Raw genomic sequence first — 20760 nt, 5'->3', positions numbered from 1 at the left:
CCATACCAAACTTGACAGAGGATTCAATCACCTTATCACAGGAAATCCAACCAGGAGTGTTTTGCGGAAACGCAATAGTTTCAAAACGTAATCAGTATATCAAATTCATTAATACCACAGATAAAGATGTTTCTTTTGAAATAAAATCCTATACACCAGAAATCGAACCTTTAAGAGATTATGAGCAGCTACAGAGAAAACCAAACACAGCTAGGGAACGAATTCAGAAAATTCATAACAAAATTCGCATAGAAAATATGCCACAAATAGCAAGAGAAGAATTAGAAAATCTGATCACAAAATTCTCGGATATATTTTGTTTAGAAGATGAACCGGTCTCTACTAACAATTTTTATACCCAGGAAATTTCATTGAAAGATAACATTCCTTCTTATATACCAAATTATAAACAAATACATTCACAAAGTGAGGAAATGCAATCGCAGGTAGAAAAGATGTTGAAAAATAACATTATTGAACATTCTGTTTCGTCATATAATTCACCGATACTATTAGTACCAAAGAAATCAGTTGAAGGCAAGAAGAAATGGCGTTTAGAAGTGGATTTTCGGCAGTTAAACAAGAAAATTTTACCAGACAAATTCCCTTTACCCCGCATAGACACGATACTAGATCAGTTAGGAAGAGCCAAATATTTCAGCACATTGGATTTGATGTCAGGGTTTCATCAAATCAAGCTTGATAAAAATTCCAGAAAATATACAGCTTTTTCCACGCCTACAGGCCACTATCAGTTTACAAGAATGCCATTTGGACTCAACATTAGCCCAAACAGCTTTCAAAGGATGATGGCTATCGCTATGGCTGGTTTAACACCAGAGCTAGCATTTGTATATATAGATGATATTATAGTTACTGGATGCAGTGCACGGCATCATATCAGTAATTTAGGTAAAGTTTTTGATAGGCTAAGAAAGTATAACCTTAAACTAAATGCAGAGAAATGTTGTTTCTTTAAAACAGAAGTAACGTACTTAGGTCATAAAATAACAGATAAAGGAATTTATCCGGACGACGCGAAGTTTGACACAATTAAAAACTTCCCGATTCCTACTAATGCTGATGAAGCAAGACGTTTTGTCGCATTTTGTAATTATTATCGTAAATTTGTACAGAATTTTGCTAAGATAGCTAAACCAATTAATAATTTGATTAAGAAAGCCGTTAAGTTTGCATGGACTTCAGAATGTCAAGCAGCTTTCGATACATTGAAACAAAGCTTACTCTCACCCACAATTTTACAATATCCAGATTTTAAAAAGCAATTCATAATTACGACAGACGCATCGGATATGGCATGTGGTGCAGTGTTATCACAAATAACAGATGGAAACGATTTACCAGTCGCGTTTGCGAGTAAAAGTTTTACACCAGGAGAGAAGAATAAGCCATCGAGAAAGAGCTTACAGCTATACATTGGGCAATTAATTATTTTAAACCTTATGTATATGGACAAATATTTATAGTTAGAACAGATCATAGACCACTAGCTTACTTATTTGGTATGAAAAATCCTACTTCTAAGCTTACTAGAATGAGGCTAGATTTAGAAGAAATTGACTTTGAAATAGAATATTTAGCAGGTAAAGCTAATGTTGCGGCAGACGCACTATCAAGAATAATCCTTAACTCGGATGACCTAAAGGCATCAATACCAAAATCCAAAACGATTTTAATGGTTAATACGAGAGCCATGGTTAAGAAAAATAACGTGAAAACTGATACAAACAAAGATAAACCAATCGCAACAACAGGAATTGATCACCCCGCGATGTGGAAAACAGATAGACCTTCAGAAGTGAGAAAGGTATTGAAAATATGTACGCAGAAAAATAAGAACAACGTTGAATTCATTATATACAACCATTCATATGGTAAAGCACTAGGAAAATTTCTTTTGAGAAAAGATGTAAATGGAAGTCAAGCATTAGAGTTTGCTCTTCTAGAAATGTGCAAAATCGCGAAACAATATGGAAGAAACAAGCTAGCATGGTCAGAAGAAGACCACTTATTCAAAGAATATTCCCAACAAACTATTAAGGAAATCGCCAATAGAGCCATTACCAAGTTTGAAATAATCCTGTTTACTCCAACTAGATGGATAACAACAGAGAAAGATAGGCTGAGAATAATTTCAGATTATCATATGAACCCTTCGGGAGGACATATAGGCCAGTACAGACTGTACCGGAAAATAAGGGAAAAATACAAATGGACAAATATGAAAGATGATATCAAGAAATACGTACGAAATTGTAAGGCATGCATAGTTAATAAGACGATTAGACATACTAAGGAAGACACAGTTGTAACTACAACACCGACAAAACCTTTTAACATAATATCAATCGACACAGTAGGACCTCTAACAAAAACTAACAAAAACAACAGGTATGCAATAACCATACAATGTGACTTAACGAAATACATCGTATTAATACCTATCCATAACAAAGAAGAAAATACTATAGCAAGAGCATTGGTAGAAAACTTTATTCTTACATTTGGAACATTTATAGAATTAAAATCAGATCAAGGGCTAGAATATAACAATGAAATATTACACAAAATCTCAGAAATCTTAAAAATCAAACAGTCTTTTAGCACAGCTTACCACCCACAGACAATAGGATTGTTGTGACCCGACCTGCCGAACTTGCGATCGCCGTTATTGCAGTCACTCACCGCTGACAGTCCTGCCAGCGTGTTGATGTGTTAGTGAGAGCGGTTCGGCAGGATAGGGCAATGATCGCTCGCCAGGCCAACGAACGGGAGCGATGGTGCCGAACACGTTGGTTGTAACGCGGCACTTACAAGAACGTCCTCGGTGCAAGCAGTCAGATTCTTAATAATACATTTATGTTAATTTATAAAGTTTTAATACGTGTGCAGTTAATGTAGATAGTAACACCAATATTAAATATCACAAACCCCGTTACAACACAAAAAGGATCATTAGAAAGAAATCATAGATGTCTAAACGAATACCTAAGAAGTTATACAAACGAACATCATGATGACTGGGATGATTGGACAAAATTTTACGAATTTGTTTACAATACAACAGAACACACTGACACAAACTACACACCATACGAACTGGTATTCGGAAGAAAGGCGAATTTACCACAATATATATTCAAAACAAAAATAGAACCAGTTTATAATATTGACCAATATTATTTCGAAATGAAATATAAACTCCAAAAATCAAACGAAATAGCTAGAGAAAATTTGATAAAAGCAAAGAATAGAAGAAGCCACATCTTAAATAAAGATACAGTACTATCATTATAAAGATAGGAGATCAGGTATATTTGGAAAATGAAAACAGAAAAAAATTAGATCCAGTCTACATTGGACCTTTCACAGTAGTAAATGACCAAGGGCCTAATTGCGTAATACAAAACAATACAACAAAGAAAACCTCTACAGTACACAAAAACAGACTAATTAAGTACACAGGAGAATAACTTCAATCATTGTAATTCATTACGTTATTCTATTAAAGGGGGGAGGTGTAGCATATCTGCTATACAGAACATATTGTAATACACACTATCAGCCATAGACACATAGTAACACACTTTGGAAAGCCAAATCACACCATTGCAACACATCCATTATAAAACACTCAGCAAATCAGATCATACCATACACACCCGGAAGAGCTCAGGCCACACCGTTCATATAAAAACAATTGTGACACACTTAACAGAACCAACCGAAACGTACAACATAAGCAGGAACAGTTTATGCATTATAACCCAAAGCAGGAACATTTTATGCAGTATAACCCAAAGCAGGAACAGTATAAGCATTAAACCCAAAACAGGAACTTAGTGACAAGAACCATCATTCTTGTCAACAAAAGACAAACGTAACTAGCTTAGTGAAAACAATAACTTTCCAACATACAACCCGGAACTAAATGTGAGAAACCCTTAACTTCTTTTGAGTATAAATAAAACCAACTCCGATCATGGCAGGTCAGATTCGTTCGGACTGTCAGGATAGGACTATGCCCATCCTACATCTATCGAGTTCTCATTTAAAGAGTTTAGATATGTCCCCCTGCCCAAGGTAAGGCCTCTAAACTCCAACGTTTCCAGTAAGGGAAACCTCCTAAAGGTTTCTATGATCGCCTGGACGATCAAGTGTCGAACGTCCGCTTCGAAACAGTATCCACCTCAGTTCTACTTAATTCGGCAAACGATGACGAAGGCCACCCTGACCAACGCGAGTTCAAAGTTACTACATAGCAACCGTCCCAAAATCGAACATACCGTGACTATCCCAAAACATACCACATGGCAACCGTAACAGTCATCAAACACATTACAGACGTTTTTCTGGCGAGCTACCGGCCAACCCCCAACGCTATTTTGCCGGACATGCAGTCGCCAGCTGAAGCCATGCTAGGCAGAAAAATGCGAACAGCGTTGGAACTGCTGAAACCTCCACCTGCAGCGCAAGTGGGAAATGGGACGCAACCGGCCAACTTGGATAGACGATTTCAGCGCGGTGACCTCGTCTACGCCAAGTTCTATGCGCGGAATTCGTGGAAGTGGGTTCCGGCGCAAATCATACGAGAGTTGAGTAGCGTTATGTTCGAGGTGCAGACGAACAATCAACGGGTTCACAGGCGCCATGTGAACCAGCTGCGAAAACGTGATTCGGACGTGGGGGCTTCCAGCGAGGACGTGGACATAGATCATTTGCCGTTTGATCTGCTGACGGACAGCGCGGTAGCGGAATCGAGTTCTGCTCCCTTGACGGACCATCAAACTGTGGATCTCAAGGAAATGCATTTAATTCATAAATAAATATTCAATGAATATAGCAAAAAAAAAACAAAATTTCACGTTCAATTTCACGCGAGGTTAAAACGGCAACCTTAAACCGGACACCGTGCGGCAGTTTGTTCTAGACCAACATGATGTAAAAAGTTGAGTTGATGTTGATATTTTCAAATGCCGGGTTTTTCATGCATTTGCATTTAATTAACTGTCAGCCAACTATCGAGCGTTCCTAAAACTAAACTATACACTACAACTACAACTAACAAAACGGTCACGTGGGCGCGGGGTCAGTCACCCAGTCTCGTGCAATCAATGACTACGGAAAGCTTCAGAAGAATACGAAATGGATCTCACGATACCGACGCAATGCCCTAGCACTACTCTCAAAATGGACTCATGGAACGTACGCACTCTAAGCGAAGCCGGAGCCTTGAAAAAACTTGATGGTGCCTAAGCCACACTGAGCATGGACCTCGTAGCTATACAAGGGATTCGGTGGCTAGGGAACGGTGTGCACAACAGGCGTGGTAAGCATTGCTACGATATATACTACAGCTGCCACGACCACCACCGCGTGCTCGGAACGGGTTTCACCGTAGGTCCCCGGTTGAAACCCACAATCATGGATTTCAAGACATAAACGATAGGCTATGCACCCTGCGCATGCGAGGCAAATTCTATAATATAAACCTCATGAACATTCACGCCCCTACCGAAGAGAAAGAGGAAGTGGAGAAGGACCTGTTTTACGGCCGCCTCGCTAGAACCACGGATGCGTGTCCCATGCATGACCTCATAATCATCCTGGGGGACTTTAACGCAAAAGACGGTAGGGAGCCAATGTACCGCCAATACACCGGCTGTCACAGTCTGCATGAGCACAGTAAATATAATGGCAGTAGATTGGTTCAGTTCGCCGCAGCAAACAATCTGGTTGTTGGAAGTACCAAATTTGCACAAGGTTACATGGGCGCACCCGGATGGAGGAACCCCAAACCCGATCGACCACGTGTTGGTAAGCCGCCGACGACAGTCGAGTCTGTTAAATGTCAGAATATATCGAGGAGCCAATATCGATTCCGATCACTACTTGGTTGGCTTAGTGATACGTTGTAGAATCGCCCGCCCCGTGCCAATGGGGGCGGAGAAAACACGCAACCTCGGCTCAACACAGACTCTCTAAGGGACATTACTGTCCAACAGGAATTCAAAGCCGCTTTAGACGAGTCTCTACTACCAGAAAACAGTTATAAAACTACGAGCGAGAAGTGGAACGCTCTAAAAACAAAAATAATAAACTGTGCAAGAAATATACCCCCACCTCGTCGTGGCAACACTAAATCTGGCTGGTTCGACAATGAACGCAGACAAGTGACCGAACGTAAGAATACTGCATACCGAGCAAAGCAGCAACGGCATAGAACGCGGGCATGCGCAGAGGAATATTCACGGCTCAGACGCGAAGAGAAACGAGTTCACCGCTCCAAGAAGCATGCTTTGGAAGAGCAAAACATGCGGGAACTCGAGCAAACCAGAGAGGCGTACGGACCGACACGAAAGTTTTAGGCCCGTGGCAACGCTCATCGGATGCGATTTTATCGGACGAGATTTATATGGGATTTGACAGATAACGTCGGACGTGCGATTTCGTCGTACGACGGAATCAAAAAAAAATGATTCCGTCGGATCGTCGCATCCGATTTTATCTGTCAAACTGAATTTAACAGTATAAACCCAAAATTCATGTTTTTTTCTCGAAGTGAAATCTGTTTGTTTGGAACTTTGTTTGTATCGAAAACCAAATAACAAGCGATACTTTTTCAGCCATGTCGAACGTGCGAGTGGACGAAGAAAATTTGATTTTGTTGGTGCAAGAGCACCGTTATTTATGGGACCTCCGGGATCCGGAGTACAAAAACAACACCCTTAAAAAAAATGCGTGGGACTCCATAGCCCAGCAGCTCCACACAACCGGTAAGTATTATTTTTTTTAGTTCATAGCTAATCGCAAAAGGGACACAACGCCAGGACATATTCATTTTCTTGTTGAAGAAATTGAACACTGGAGGCTCTGTCTTTCCTAATTGGTCTGGTTATGATAGAGCACGTCGTCGTAAAAAGACCCGGGCAATAATTTTTGACCAGGATGCTCGGTCCCTGGCTGATACTTCATCGATGTAGGCACCCGATTTCACCTGATCCAGCTATCGATTTCACTGTGCTCCTCCGCCTCTCGTGCCAAACAACGGGTCGCTGTCGTACCTTTTCTTGGTGGGGCACGAGTCCGGGATCCCCATAACATGTTCAAGGCTTGGTTGCCCTCAGGATGCTCGGAACGTGGTGCAGCTCTGTCGTAACCTCATGGTTCATCAATCTCCTCCACGATGCATACACGAACACACTACCAAAGATGTGGAATACCAGAGATCCGGAAGCCCAGAGCGTTTGCATGCGTCGTTCGTATGGTCTAAGTGTAGCGTCCATAGAAGATCATAGGATTATATTTCAAGCGCATACCGCTAAACAGAGAACTAAGTCAAATAGTATATTACATACATTCTATTGCATCCTACAACGCTCATTAGGTTACTGGTTACATTATATGTACTCGTTCCTACAATGCATTAGTAAATAATTATAACAATCATTTAGTACGTGCAAAACTTTAAAAAATAGATAAGAGTGTTGCCAAACGCCGTAGCCACGAATGTATTCAATAATCTTAGCCAATGCGCGCATCATCCAACAAAAAGCGAACATTATAGTGCTTTTAAATCATATGCAGTCATGAAGCTATCCTGATAACACACAATCTTCGTGTTTTAGTTTCAATATAGTGCACTATCCTATCCTATACTTAATCGATCTTGTTATTGGTTTCCCAAAGAAGCACATACGATTACTTTATATATTAATACTATCGTATAAGATAAAAGTTAGAAATCGGTCTAATATTGTTCAGAGAAGAATATAAAAAAAAACGTAGCGTATTGCATTAAATAAACAAAAAAAGTCAGCTGTTGTATCCATACTTATCTGTAAGGTTTTGTATATTTTAACATTTTTTCAATCTTTTATATTAGTAATCAATACGGCCGAAAGGACCGTTCCTTTGAAATATTTTTTTTAAACACATAAATACAAGCTTAAGGAACAAATAGAAACTGCAATGAGTCTGAAAACACACATCCGAATAAAGAGCATATTCGAAAGAAAGTTGAGAATTTTCATATAAAGACGCGAAGGCGGAAAGAAGCCGAACAAAAACGAAGTTACCTCTTGGCATAAGACTCTTTTATTGTAGTGAGGTGTAGCAAGGATGGTGAAGAAAGGTTTGAAACATATTATCAGAATGATTTCCTTTATTTTTTTTTATTTTCTCAGTTTACGATTTCATTGACTGAGACTGGAATCGAACAACGCATCTTATCCAAAGAACAATAGTGTCAGAGCACAGTCCTACTTTTTTCGTTTGTACATATTTTTACCGGTATGTCCAAAAAGTTTCTGGTTTCTGCGAAACGGAAAGACACTTTACTTTCGATAAAGCTCATATGAGAATATAGAGGACTCTTATAATCTCTTTTCTTTTGTACTACGATTGGTTCGCTAAACTAAACAAAACTTGTTATTCAGGGGTCCACTGTACTTTATTTTTAATTTAAAAAAAGGTTTGTAACTATATTTTTATTTATTGCAGATATGGTTGCCAAAATAAATGGCGAAACTTGCGGGACACATTCGCCCGCAAACTAGCTGAAATAAATCAGCCATCTGGGTCGGGATACAAGCATGTCCGATGGAAGTTTTACGAGCAGATGAGCTTCCTCAAAGGCATGCTAGCGTCCCGACCCAGAGTTGGGAATCTGGAGTCATCTTGGCAAGATAATATTTTTTATTTTATACTATTATATTTTATTATATGATATCTATTTCTCTTTATTATCCTCATACAAACAGATGAAAGTATCGAATATTTGGAAGAGAGCGATGATCTAGATCATTTGGACCCGGTAAATAAACAGAGAGCAACAGAAAACAACAGAAAGCGGAAACAGGATGATCGAGTGCTGCAGGACATAGTTAATGTGGAGAAGGAGCGCAACGAACTTTTGAAACAAAGACAACAAAAAAGCTCCAACTACCACGTAATGATGAGTGTTGTTACACTCCTTGATTCATTACCCGATCTAAATGATCAGTTGGATGCAAGTGAGGAGATATTAGAATTCGCTTACCAAGTAATTAAATCAAAGCGAAGAAAAAAAACAAACGAAGAAAATCAAAAAAAAAAATTAGCTTGAGTGAGAACACAACTGTCTACATGTTGATACCAATCGTCTCGTTGAATAGACAACACAGTACCATGCTGAGCGTGTTAGTCTGTGTTGTCTATTAAAAGAGACGATTGTTATAAACATGTGGACAGTTGTTATATTAGTGTTACTCTACTAGTTACAATAATTTAATTATTGTGACTGAAATTGAATTTGTGATATGAATAAAAAGAACTTGTTATGAATTTTCAAAATATATCCTTTATCATTTTATTTCCTTAATATTTTTCGAATAATAAATTGGCAATGAGCACCCTGACTAAAAACGGATTAATGGTATTGGCTGGTATCATTGAATCCGTTCGTAGCGGGAACGTACGGCGTTCTCATGAAATTCTTGAAACACATTTCAACGCCTCGGTAAATAACTGTAGCAACCATCTAGTACGTTAGGAAAATGAATGTCAGGACCAAGATCTATTAAGGAGAACAGGTCGATGCAAAGCCCGTTGCTAGGTTGCCATTTTCAGCTCGCTTTTGACAGTTTCATGAAAAAGTGTTTACAAACAAACGGCTAATAGTTAACGCGCAAAAGTGGACGAATTTACTATTAGGAAGGTTATATTGGTTAAATTTCTTGCGGTCAATCACTTCTGGACAATAAAGGAGAAGTAATTGCAGTCTACTCTGTATTCAGAAACATTGATAACCTTTTTCATTGTTTGCCATTCCGTGACCACAAACCACTACCGTTTGCAACGGTCCTGCTGGAAAAACGAAATGTTTAACATGTTCAACTGGGTTAAAGAAGTCCTTTTTACTTTCAATTGAACACTGAGAGTAAAATGAAACATCCAATCGACACACACTGGTACGATATACATACCGTCCTTTACTTATAACCCGGCTACGAATGATAAATGAGATCCTTGGATTGTATCAGTCATGTAATATTCTAATTGGATTCTAATTCTTCAAATATTCTACCAGGAATTGAATGTAAAATGCTGAACAAAACTCTCATTCACTCCATAGCAACGTCCATCGCTAAACATAAACAATGTTCACTTTAACTGTCACAATTTTCCCATGGCTTTCTGTCAATTTACTCTAAGCGCTTTGACCTGTTCTCTTTCAAGGACCTTGGTCAGGACGTACACCGCCGCTACGAACGGATTCAATAATACCAGCCATTGTCTTTTTTATAACGATAATCCTTGGCAATGTATGTTTTTACTTCATCGAATATGTACTTCATCGAACATTATTGATAAATTCGATCAAAAAAATAATTTTTGAAGACATTTCGAATATCTGTAGCCTCTTGAGAAGGCGCATTCAACGCAGCGTGATACTCAGCAGATGGTTGAAGTGATTTTTTGCCGGATCTTCACTATCCAGAGGAGGGATGTTGAGCCGATTTGAACGAATGAGCTCATAAAATGATGACGAATTAAAGACGCCGCTATCGCTACGACTCCCATAATCACCAACGTCAATGGCGATAAATTTCCAATTCACATCTGCTACTGCTTGCAAATGCAGAGAAAAATATTTTTTATAGTTATAATATTGTGTACCTGAAAATGGGCGGGGCTTTCATTCGGATATGCTTGCCATCTATGGCGCCGATACAATTAGGAAAATTCCATTTATGGCGAAACTCTTTTTCCACATTCCTAAATGCAGACGTTGTAGGGAACGGGATAAACTCTTGATTAAACGTGTTCCAAATTGCCTCACATGTTTCGTAGACAATGAGGCCGATTGTATTGTGAGCAATACAATATGTGAATGATAAAGACTTAAAAGGTATTCCAGTCGATAGATACCTGAAAGAGAAACAATACTTTAGTAAACGCTCATATGACAATTTTGTTTTCTTTATTTATAAAAAAATCTAGATTTCAGGTGCTGTTTTCAAAATAAATGGCTTAGCTTGCGAGTTTTCGATCGCTCGAATGTTACCGAGATAAACTAGCTAACGAGTTCGGAAAACAACCATGTCATATATGATGGACATTTTTCGATCAGAATTCATATGGATGTGCTTGCATCGGTAAACAGTCTGCGGATCAGATTCGCAAGTTAGCTTAATTTACATAAGCTGATAAAGTACAGTTTTTTACTAGTTGGCTACTCCATTTTTTTAAATAATAAGTAGACCACAACAACATGATTTTGGATTTGTAATCTCCGTTAAAAAAGTGAATCAGGAAAGTGTAAATGAATTCATCAATGGGAATGGAATATAATATTTAATAGGTACATACTATGTAATAGGTAGGTATAGGTAAATTCAATAAAAGCTCGGAATCGCTTCCGAATGACTTCACCAAAATCAGAAGGCTCCGGAAGATCAAAACTCTTAACTCAGAACCGACCGCACCTATAGATCCAAAGCCGGTAGTCAGCTGCCGGACCCGTTCGGAGTCGTTCAAAGCTGTCCGGAACAGGCTCCCGAATAGTTCTTGACGGCTCCGAACGACTCCGACTCGAACCATCGTTTTGATGCAGCCCGAATCGGAGCTGGAGTAGCAATGTTAGGAAGCTTCTATTAAACATACCTGAGAGTGATCATCAATCGTTCCTCTGGACAAATGTATGGTTTGTTTGTAGGTTGCTTTGTTATAAGATGCTCTATCCTTCTCAGTATGAAGTAAAAAGTTTTAATTGAAACTCTCATAAACTCGAAGAATTTATCTTCTTGTTTCAAAAGTTCATGAAACAATGTGTGGTATTGCCCGATTTTTTCACGTTTTTCCCATAGATCGTTGGTTTTATCGCGCCTTCTTTTTAATAGTAAGTAGCGCAAAGCTATGCTCGAACTGTATAGTTCCGTTTCAGAATCTGAATCCATCTAAAAAAAAAAACAAAACAAAACATATAAGAGTTAAGTTGGGACTAAAATTTGTTACAGTGATGATGATGCATATGATGATGAATATGATATTCAATTATAGATTGAATGATGTTTTGGAACACTATATATCTTTAAAACAATTAGTGTAGCTTTGTCGTTAAAGTGCAGCTGCATGCGTTGATGATGTTGCGAAAATTGGTTAGATTTAAGGTTAGTTAGATTTAACCAGTGGCGGATTAAAGTGTTGGGGGCCCAAGCAGCAAAAGGAGTGGAGGCCCCTGGTAGGTGTCCAGCGATATTGTTGCATTCACACTTTAATGGTTTGCTGGCGGGGGTGGGAGATGAGCTTATGAGTCCCTTCATCCATGGGGCCCCTACCTAGCACAAAAGCTCTCGATGAGACTCCTGTACACACTGTTCTATAAGTTGGAATTACCATACACGGGGCCTCCCGCGGCCACTCAGTCCGCGTACAGTTAAATCCGCCACTGTTTACGACATAATGAAATCGTGAGCAAGCTTTGCAAAACTTCCGTTTTGATTTTGATCCGATACGAGCGATTAATAACATCAGTCGAAGGATGAGAATCCATCATACTATGTGGTCCGGATGATGATTCGGATAAATCGGATGATGGTTGTGTAGGAGCTGCAACTAATGGAGAAGCAAACGCTGGAGATACTGGCAGTGTTGTTGGCATGGCATCTGACGAAATGATCGGCAAGTAGAACTCAAAAAGAGCTTAACAGTTAATTCAATCAGATTTCAGAAGATTTTACCTGCAGCGAAAGAGGTTAAGCGTCTAAACGATGCGATACTAGAGCTTGCTGGACAGCACAAGTTATATGAATTAATAGCATTATATTTATGATTTTTCTCAGACCATAAATAATGGAAATAGATAATCTTACCCTTTTTCCACTAGCAGTAACTATCAATAACTAAGAGCAGATTTATTTAAAGTAAACTTTAGCGTGTTAGCCTTTATTCAGAGGCTACTTTGTGTTGTTGTCGTTTTGTTTATCTTCAAATGTCAAACACACTCAAAAAATCGCAATGCGAATCGGAAGAGCGTTGACACGGCATGCGATTCGCACTTCCGATAAAATCGCATGCGATGAGCGTTGCCACCGCCCTTAACAAGCGATAGTAGGTCACCGAAATAACGTTGTACCTAAGGTTGCTGCCGCAAAAAGGATGGAGATCTGGTTAGTAACCAGCCAGAGGTCCTCTCGCGGTGGGCTCAGTACTTTGATGAATTACTCAACGACCAGTTTAACGAACAGCTAGAAGCGCCACTAGCAGATAGTGTCATGCTACTGCCACCTAGCATAGAAGAAACACGAAAGGCTATCCGTCGGCTGAAAAATAACAAGGCACCCGGAACCGACGGAATTGTAGCCGAACTGGTCAAGAATGGAGGTGCAAGACTAGAAAACGAGATTCATCAAATTGTTACTGAGGTGTGTGATAGCGAATTGATTGTGATTGGAATCTCGGCATCATCTACCCCATATACAAGAAGGGAGACTGGTTGGATTGCAACAACTACAGGGGTATTACGGTGTTGAATTTTTTTTTCTTTGGCACAACAACCGCTGTCGGTCAAGGCCTGCCTGTACCCACTAGTGAAGTGAGCTTGGCTTTCAGTGACTTATTGTTACCATAGCAGGATAGTCAGTCCTACGTATGGGGGCACGGTGTATTCGGGACTTGAACCCATGACGGGCATGTTTTTACGTCGTACGAGTTGACGACTGTACCACCAGGCCGGCCCAATTACGGTGTTGAATACCGCCTATAAAATATTCTCCCTGATCCTTCAGGATCGCCTTGTCCCACGTCGAAGAGATTCCGAAACGGAAATCAACCACTGATCAGATCTTCACCATGAGGCACATCTTGGAGAAGAGGCTGAATACAGACACAACACATACCATCTCTTCATTGACTTCAAAGCCGCATATGAATAAAATAAATAAATAAATATGATAGCATAGCCAGGATAAAACTGTATGACGCTATGAGCTCTTTCGGAATCCCGGCCAAACTGATAAGGCTAGTTAGAATGACTATGACCAACGTCACATGCCAGGTGAGGGCGGATGGAAAACTCTCAGGACCTTTTGCTACCAACAAAGGTCTACGCCAGGGGGACGGGCTTGCCTGTCTCCTATTCAACCTGGCGCTAGAGAGGGCCATCCATAAGTCAACCCAGATCCTGGCATACGCTGATGATATAGACATCATTGGTCTGCGGCTCTCCTATGTAGCAGAAACGAGGCAAAGATTAAACTGATGGTGGCAACATCAGCAGGCCTACCAATAAATAATCAGAATCTACGTTGGCGTGACTTGCAAATAAGTGAACGCACTTTTGAAGTCGTCCCACGATTTTCCTATCTTGGGTCAAAGGTCAGCAACGACAATAGCATGGAAGCTGAGTTGTGCGCAAGGATGCTGGATGCCAACCGGTCAGTCTACAGCCTGAAAATCAGTTCACCTCAAAGAACTTGTCGCGACGGACGAAGCTGGGACTATATAGTACCAGTACTAACATATGCCTCTGAAACAAATCCAAATGTCAAAATCTGACGAACCCCTCTTAGCCGCGTTCGAGAGGAAGATGCTCAGAAGGATACTTGGCCCCGTATGTGTGGAAGGGCAATGGAGGAGCCGCTATAATGACGAGCTATAGTAGATGACTGGGCCGGTCTGGTGGTACAGTCGTCAACTCGTACGACGTAACAACACGCCCGTCATGGGTTCAAGCCCCGAATAGACCGTGCTCCCATACGTAGGACTGACTATCCTGCTATGGTAACAATAAGTCACTGAAAGCCAAACTCACTTCACTAGTGGGTTCAAGGGCCTTGACCGACAGCGGTTGTTGTGCCAGACAAAAAGAAGAAGATAGTAGATGTACAGCGACCTCACTGTCGTACAGCGTATGAAGCTCACGCATGGAAACGGACAACCCACCCGTAAAGTCTTTTTAGGCCGTCCACAAGGACAGAGGAGGCGTGGAAGGCCCAAATTGAGATGGCAAGATGGCATGGCGCCATTAAGGCCGAGATAACGGACTGGCAGACGAAGGCGCGAGACCGTGAAACCGTGACCGTGGTTTCGGACATTCCTGAGGCAGGCCAAGACCGCAAAGCGGTTTTAGCGCCGAATAAGTAAGTGAGTATCGAGGACATAGTAATTGATGTTTTTAGTTATTTATTGTTGTGGGCAGCCGTGTGTGCTGACCCCTGGACTTGCCGTGGCAATTGCGCTGCCACAGGTCAACGTCCAGGGGGACGACAGTGTGTACACGCGCACTGTCGCACACACTAAGCGCGCAAGGCCAAAACAACTTACAAAAAATAGCAACACCTTATAAGAGATTCGAGAACTCTATGGATAAAGGAATATAAATTCACTGTTACAATGAATGTTGTACTAATTGTTAAACGAGTCACGTATAAAAAACCGTCACGATACAAGCAACAAATGAGACTCATCAAAATTAATATAATGGGATTTGTTATCCCGTTATTACAACCACCACATGTTTAACCGCATGTTCAAATATACAGTCTGTTCTCGAGTTACACGGTTCTCGACTTACGCGGATTCGGAGATACGCGGTTTTCTAAATTTGACAGATTAAATGTCAAATCGGTACAGTTTGCTTCAAGTTAGGAATAAATGGCATTTTTGCTAACAAATTGAAACCGCTTAAAAGCCAGAAATATTAGAATTTTCTGCACGAATTATCTCAAATAAATGATAAAGTGTATAAAAGAACTAAATTAAATCAAAAACTCCGAGTAATCAATGGTATTTTAGTCAAAAAAACGTGAAATTCGACTTACGCGGATATTTGAGTTACGCGGATTTGTCGGGAACGCAGAAACCGCGTAACTCGGGAACAGGCTGTACACTGTAATCGTAGGTAAACACACATCAAAATCTCGTTGAATCGAACTTTGAACCCAGCACGAGAAAATATTAGTTATGACTACTTGTAGTTAACAACTATGACAATCACTCTCCCCTTTAAAGTGAAATTGTTTGTACAATATGTATCTCGGTAAAAATCCTATTTCCATCGGACCCTCAATCACATGCGTTTGTCACGCATTGCAAAAAAAAGTTAGGCGCAGCTACGTAGTTTGAAAACATAAAACTTTATAATATTCTTGGGACGTCGTGGACTAGAGGCGTTAAAAATAGATTTTTTTAAAGATCGGCTCAGTGCCGGTTTGTTCTTAACACTTTGACCGCCGACATGACGTCACAGTTTTTGAGTGAGCAGTAGCCCATGGCAAGAGAGCGATGAGAGCGACCCCAAGCGGCACCCAACCCAACCCAAGCGGCATAGCTGAGAAAGAATTAAGCTTTTCCCGTTGTTTCCCCCCCTGACATACCCACGAACGGTGTGTTTGTTTCTACGCGATGCGTTACCCAGCAAGCAATGTTTACGTTATTGCGGCTGCTTTGAGCGACCTTCCCATAGATGCAACTCACGGACGGTATATTGGTGTAGTGCGGTATCTCTCCAATGAGGGCCCTCCTTGCGCGCTACCGGCAGCCATCTGCATTATTGTTCAATTATCATTCTCTCTCATCCATTTCATCAGTTTATCTCGTTTCCGCGTAGAAGACGTTTGAATAAAACCGTTGGACAACGGTTGCGGTGTAAAATGAATAGGGGATATGAATGTTTATACAAATAAAACCCTGTATAAATGAAACCGTGAAAATTTTCTTATTTCATCAAAACCACTCGTAATTAGATTCGGCCTTTGCTTTATGTCGTCTATGTCGCATAGTTTGCTTCCACCGGTTCGATTCTAACGCCTGGAGCAGCACACACATCCCCATTCCCGACTAAACGTAGGTGGTGGTGGTGGTTTGAATTGCAATTCGTCTGCCTAGAGCTACCACCTGGATTGTTAACATTGGATGGTTCGTGATGAGATGTAGCTATAGGAAGGAGCTTTCCATTGGTTCCTGCGTCCCACCATCACAACCCGGATGGCTGAATGGTCAATTTTTACTCTTCGGAGGGCGTTTTACTTGTGAATGCTTACCCGGCGCTCTAGCACCAATCGAACACGACATCGAACATGAAAAATGTATGGGATTTGATATGTTTGTCTTGTTTGTTTGTTTGTGTCTGACAGTGCACCTCCATATGTTTATATGGGTTTGTTCGAGTCGGATGTCGTGTTCGATTGGTGCCAGAGCGCAGCCTTAGAGTTTCAAATCGTCATTCAATCCGCCACTGAGGGAGGCGAAAGATATTTGTGTAATAGAGAAATTAGCCTGAACTAGCCAAAAAGTATTTACAGAGGAAGTGGTAGGGGAAACATCCATCACGCATTCGCTCTCGCGCATTGCCGACACGCTTGGTGTAATGCGTAGTCCGGAAAGATCCTTACTGTACTGCAGCATAATTTCGTAAATGCGAGGGCACATTCCGTCTTACATCCACGCAGCGCTGGATCACCATCGTCTGCTGCAACGTCATCACGGATGCATATCGAAGTTTGTCTTTAAAAAATTTAGCCACCAATGCCTCGTCTACGGACCCATACCGGTTGCTACACAATGCTTGGAAAAACTTCACCACCTTTCTTCGCTCTCGTAGTGGATGTTTCTGCTTCTTGCCCGTGCCAGTCCAGGAACACTGTGCTTGGAGCTGTCTGCTGAAGATCGAATCCTTTGCTTCAAAGAGTCTGACGTTAGATTCCTCTGTGGTAATGCGATTGTTCGCGCATCTCAACACACTTTCGAAATATGCTCGATCTGCCAGCTTATCATCAAATTCCACCAACTCTTCTACGCTGTCTAACATGTTGAATTGGAAATTCTCGTCATCTGTTGTCCTCGGGCGTCCGCACACGCTGTTTTTGACGTCATCCAAAGTCACCTGGAGCAGTGAGATATCTTTGTCTCGCCGAGTTAACCGCTTTTCCAGCTTGTCCACGGATGACTGTAGCTGATCGACTTTCTGGAACAGCAATGTGACGAGGTTGGGTGTCCAATTCATTGGTTCCGTTTTGGAAAATTCGGCCAGAACATGATTTGATAGTGACGCTGGCTCCAAAGTCGGTGCTGCTTCAAGGTCAACCACGGTAAATCCCGAAACAGTAGAAGGTGCAGCTCGACACGTGACTGAAGCTGATGATGACGGTGATTTTGACGGTCCAGCTGAAGATGATGATGGTTGGGGCGGTGCATCTGATGATGATGGTTTTGGCGGTCTAGCTGATAGCTTTAGCGGCCCTGTTGATGATGATGGTGGTTTTGGCGGTGCAACTGATGATGATGATGGTTTTTGCGGTCTAGCAGATAGCTTTAGCGGCCCTGTTGATGATGATGGTGGTTTTGGCGGTGCAACTGATATGATACTAGCTTTAACGGCCCAGCTGAAAGCTTAAACGGCCAGCATAAACGGCCGGTTAAACTTAAATGGCGGTTTTAGCGGTGCAGTTGAAGAAATATATATATATATATATATCTATATATATATATATATATATATATATATATATATATATATATATATATATATATATATATATATATATATATATATATATATATATATATATATATATATTAGCGTTGGGCATTGTGCGCGAGTGCGCACTGTGCGCACAGCACACCTCATTGTGCGCACTGCACAGCACACTTTGTAGTGTGCGAGCACACTTCGCACAGTGCGCGCACTTCGCACTTTTCGCACAGTGCGAGCACACTCCGCACTTTACGCACACTTCGCACAGTGCGCGCACTTTTCGCACACTCTGTACAGTGCGCGCACTTTTCGCACACTCCGCACAGTGCGAGCACACTTCATACTGTGCGAGCACACTCCGCATAGAGCACGCACTTTACGCACAGTGCAAGCACAGTCCGGACTAGTGTTGGGCATTGTGCGCGAGTGCGCACTGTGCGCACAGCACACCTCATTGTGCGCACTGCACAGCACACTTTGTACTTTGCGAGCACACTTCGCACTTTTCGCACAGTGCGTGCGCACTCCGCACTTTTCGCACACTTCGCACAGTGCGGGCACTTTTCGCACACTCCGCACAGTGCACGCACTTTTCGCACAGTGCGAGCACACTTCGCACAGTGCAAGCATATTTTGCTAATTTCGTGCAGTGCTTCACTTTGTACTGTGCGAGCACACTTCGTACCATGTTATAGGAAGTCAGGTGGTGTAGTGGTGGTCCAGCACAGCGTTGTGTGCATTCGATTCTCGCAGAAAATGTCTCCGCGCAGTTTCGGTGTGCTCGTGCACCGGCCTTCCACACTGGCAAAGAATTATGTTTTCTCTCTTTGCCCAATGCCTTGGGCCAACGATGATTAAATTGTATTGATTTCAGCTGTGCGCGTGTGTTTCAGCGTTCAGCGCAGCAATACAATTTAATCATCGTTGGCCCAAGCCATTGGGTAGAGCGAGAAACATAGTTCATTGCCAGTGTGGCATGTTTTGATGCAAAAATTACAATTTTCACTCAGAGCCCTAGTCAAATTTGTAATTAACTAAAGAGGAAGGGACATGGGACAGGGCGACAGGGGGGGGGGGGGGGAGGGAAGGGGCGATGGGCATGTGTGTGGTATGAATGTGTACAAGCGATTTATGGACCTTTGATTCGCCCCGACTTGAACTCGTTGCACCAACGGATCGGAGTCGCTAATGCTAACTGATGTTAATGCTAAAAGGCGGTTTGACAAAATATGCTCAGTACTACACCACCTGACTTCCTATAACATGGTACGAAGAGTGCTCGCACAGTACAAAGTGAAGCACTGCACGAAATTTGAAAATATGCTTGCACTGTGCGAAGTGTGCGAAACGTCCGGACTGTGCTTGCACTGTGCGTAAAGTGCGCGCACTATGCAGAGTCTGCTCGCACAGTATGAAGTGCGCTCGCACTGTGCGAAAAATGCGCGCACTGTGCGGAGTGTGCGAAAAGTGCCCGCACTGTGCGAAGTGTGCGTAAAGTGCGGAGTGCGCACGCACTGTGCGAAAAGTGCGTGCACCGTGCGGAGTGTGCTCGCACTGTGCGAAAAGTGCGAAGTGCGCGCACAGTGCGGAAAGCGCGCACAGTGCGAAATGTGCACCGCACACTGAGATGTGCGTGCGTGTACGCACAGCACACTCAATTGTGCTATTTTACCCAACACTAATATATATATATATATTATATATATATATATATATATATATATATATATATATATATATATATATATATATATATATATATATATATATATATATATATATATTATCTATAGTATATATATAATATATATATATATATATATAGTATATATATATATATATATATATATATATTATATATATATATATATATAATATATATATTATATCATATATATATATATAATATATATATATATATATATATATATATATATATATATATAATATATATATATATATATATATATATATATATATATATATATATATATATATAATGCATTATATATATATATATAATATATATATATATATATATATCTATATATATATATATATATATATATATATTATATATATTTATATATTATATATATATATATATATATATATATTAGTGTTGGGTAAAATAGCACAATTGAGTGTGCTGTGCGTACACGCACGCACATCTCAGTGTGCGGTGCACATTTCGCACTGTGCGCGCTTTCCGCACTGTGCGCGCACTTCGCACTTTTCGCACAGTGCGAGCACACTCCGCACGGTGCACGCACTTTTCGCAC

General features: G+C 40.9%; 1 long non-coding RNA gene across 2 annotated transcripts; it reads right to left on the bottom strand.

The window, feature by feature from the left end:
- Nucleotides 1-10310: 10310 nt before the first annotated feature.
- On the bottom strand, nucleotides 10311-12953 carry LOC121593650. 2 transcript variants are annotated; one of them, XR_006004812.1, is made up of 4 exons: nucleotides 12876-12941; nucleotides 12562-12743; nucleotides 11668-11960; nucleotides 10311-10932 (listed from the first exon to the last, which is right to left on the bottom strand). It is a non-coding gene; the product is annotated as an uncharacterized LOC121593650 (long non-coding RNA). The 2 variants fall into 2 exon arrangements; XR_006004811.1 differs by lacking the exon at nucleotides 12562-12743 and having other exon boundaries at nucleotides 12876-12953.
- Between the last annotated feature and the right edge of the window lie 7807 nt (nucleotides 12954-20760).

Source organism: Anopheles merus, chromosome 2L (assembly GCF_017562075.2).
Source record: "Anopheles merus strain MAF chromosome 2L, AmerM5.1, whole genome shotgun sequence".
NCBI classification, from domain to species: domain Eukaryota; kingdom Metazoa; phylum Arthropoda; class Insecta; order Diptera; family Culicidae; genus Anopheles; species Anopheles merus.
This window is presented reverse-complemented; position numbering and strand designations above follow the sequence as displayed.